General features: G+C 37.7%; 1 long non-coding RNA gene across 1 annotated transcript; it reads left to right on the forward strand.

The window, feature by feature from the left end:
• The first annotated feature begins 394 nt into the window (after positions 1 to 394).
• Positions 395 to 2,334, forward strand: LOC139188204 (uncharacterized). The gene is made up of 4 exons (XR_011571491.1): positions 395 to 778; positions 878 to 1,155; positions 1,254 to 1,320; positions 2,149 to 2,334. It is a non-coding gene; the product is annotated as an uncharacterized lncRNA (long non-coding RNA).
• The last annotated feature ends 608 nt before the right edge of the window (positions 2,335 to 2,942 follow it).

A 2,942-nucleotide genomic window follows, 5' to 3' on the forward strand; every position in this document is an offset into this window, starting at 1 on the left:
GTGCCACTGGACTTTGCTCAGTGGCACTACCGCCCACTCAAAATTTGCCATTTGTTAAACATTAATACAATTTCTATTTATAAGTTTCAAAATATTTAAGTATAAAAACTAAAAAGATTATTTAAAACTAAAAGATAAAAAAATAAAAATAAATAAGACCAGAACACATACTTTGACAGCCCATCCCGAAAGAAATCTTTCGATGGTGTGAATTGCCTAAAATACCCTTAGACGTTTGTGGTGTTGTGTGGTTTAAGTTGTGTTGTGGACCAATTATTTTCTTCCTAACTTTTTGGACCCAATTAGAACTAAAGGTTCTAATTGTTCTGGTTGGTTGTAAGAGAATTAGGACCACACACACACTCTTTCTCCCATTGACCCTCTTTTTCTCTCTCTTCTCTCTCGGTTTTCTTCCATTTCCGTACACTGGTACGAACAGTACCCAAATCAGACCCTATCTTCACAGATCGACACCGAAGAGGTTGTTTTTATGTTCCTCGTGAGTCCATGTGGTCATCCATGCCCTTAGTTTGACGTGAAAACCTTGTTTTCCCGAGGACCAGAAATCTCAGTTTTAATGCACTATTCATATGACCGTGAATGTGAAGTTTTCAGGAGTTTTTAAGCTGCTAGTGAGCTTTAGGACGTCTTCATGAAGCTTGGAGAAGAAAAACAATCTGTTTTGGACGTCGAGAAGTCGAGTTTGGCAAGTTTTAAGTTTGACCAGATTATCGAGGTTCCTCCAGCAAAATCCTATGGATTTCAAGGCTTGAAAGTGGTAAGGTTTTGTTCTTCTAGTCCTAAGCTTCATTTTGGTACAAATTTCATAAGTTTTGGTGCAAAATGAGCGAGATATTAAAGTTTTAAAATTTCCCAGAAACTGGCGAGTGCAGCGGCGACCGGTGCCGAACTCTAGCGAACCAAGGAATGAGAAGGGAATATTCCATCAAGTTTGACGGAATATTCTAATGGCGTCAAGTAACACCGTTAATTTCTATTAAGGTTTTAATAGAATATTCCTAACGGCAGTTAAGTTTCAGTTAGGGTTTGGCCGCACGTAGGGGCGCTTCTGGCCGTGCCTTGGCCAGCGCGTGGGTGATCGGAAAATTTTTCTAAAAATATAGGGATATTCCTGAGGTTGAGTAGATCATGGTGGTATATTCAAATACCCTATTTGAGTAATGTATGAGAAGTTATTTCCTAGTTTTGTATATGTGCTTTAAATAACGTTTATTCATTTATTTCGCATATAGGTGAGACCTATCGTGGGGACGAGCGCCATCAATCGAAGCTCAGGGGCTACGACCCTTCGACATATTAGTGAGTGGGATTTTGTTTTCTGTATATACCTATATACTTGAGATTTTTCCCAGAAAATGAATTTGAATGACTATGAGTTTTGAAATGCCATGCAAAGTATCTGTCTATTTTATTATGCATTAGTAGTTGCATATATTTATGATTGGTGCTACGGATGCACAGGTAAGTACCAGGTAAGTTCATAAATCAAAGATAGGAGATTGCTTCAGTTATGTGATAAATGATGTGTTGTATTGAAAGCTCATAAACCTGCACCCCGATGTTAGTGCTCCTGCCCAGAGTTAGGGCATAGTCCTTCATGTGATGTTCACCTCCCGCACCATATGCTCACCTTGGATCCAAGTTAGGTGCACAGGGTTGTCATACATATCACTTTAGGTTGTTCCGACTTGTAGGTGACCTGCGATTATTCGCACAGCTTTCACGTGATCCCCTAGAGCATATTTATTTTACACCTAGTCTTGTCATATAGACCACTTTAGGTGGTTCTGACTCGTGCGCAGGATTTAATTTGATATGATTAAGATTGATTATGAGCTATATACTTAGCCGTGCAGATTGAGTTAGAGGGATTTGGCTGATGCGATATTTGACATTGATATATTTTGCCTGGATTACTTATAGCATTGCATTGAGATACTTTGGCATGGTATACTTCAATGGATTTTCATCTTGAGTATGATTTCTGATTCAGCTTATTATTATTATTATTATTTTCTGGGAAATTATACAGGTTTTACGTTGAAGGGTTAGAGCTTTTGAGAATTGAAATGATTTTGAAAAGTTTTGTTTTTGCCCACTCACACTTTCTGTTTTGAGCCCCTCCAGGTTTTAGGTAGAAGTGCTTTGGTGGATCACGAGGATTTCGACGGTGGTTCTTACAGAACATCATAAATGTAGGATCACCCTTGGGTGTTGTATAATTAGTACTTGTCCTGCTTGACGGCACTTAGGCTATTATGCTCTGATTGTGTATTTCACACTTCATCTTGCAATTACACCTTATCTTATCTAGGACTCTAGTTGATTTGGTTTTTGTTTATTCACAATTCCTTATATCTCTATTGCTTTCGCACAGTGCACATGACTACATCACTCTCGCGTGACGGCTAGCATGCCATGATTTAGGTCGAGGTGTGTCACATACCTACTACCCACCACTTATCAGTTCATCGGAATCCCTCAATTAAAGATCAGTTGCATTAGTGAATTTTTCTTCTTATTCCCTCTAATGACCTTGCTTGGTCTCCCCCCATTCATTAATGTTTTCCCTTCATTATTTGGAATGAATTTTATTGGTATGATCATTTTAAGGTTTATGGGTAAGGACTTTGATAAATTTACAGAGAGTAGTGAGATTCAAACCCTGACCAAATAAAACTCCCCCATTTCTTTCTTAATAATTCTCATTTTGTAAAAAAGAGTTTGATGATTAGAGGAAAATAAGAAAGGTTTGATGAATCGGGAAATATGTATTTCTGGGCATGCATTGAACATGGGTGTAGTCAAACTTGGATTTGAGAGTATTTTAAAAGACTTTAAAATCCTAGTGTAGTCAATTAAAAGATTTTAAAGGATTTTAAAATCCATTCAAATCTAGGTGTAGGCAATTAAAAGATTTT

This window comes from Malus domestica, chromosome 09, assembly GCF_042453785.1.
Source record: "Malus domestica chromosome 09, GDT2T_hap1".
NCBI classification, from domain to species: Eukaryota; Viridiplantae; Streptophyta; class Magnoliopsida; order Rosales; family Rosaceae; genus Malus; species Malus domestica.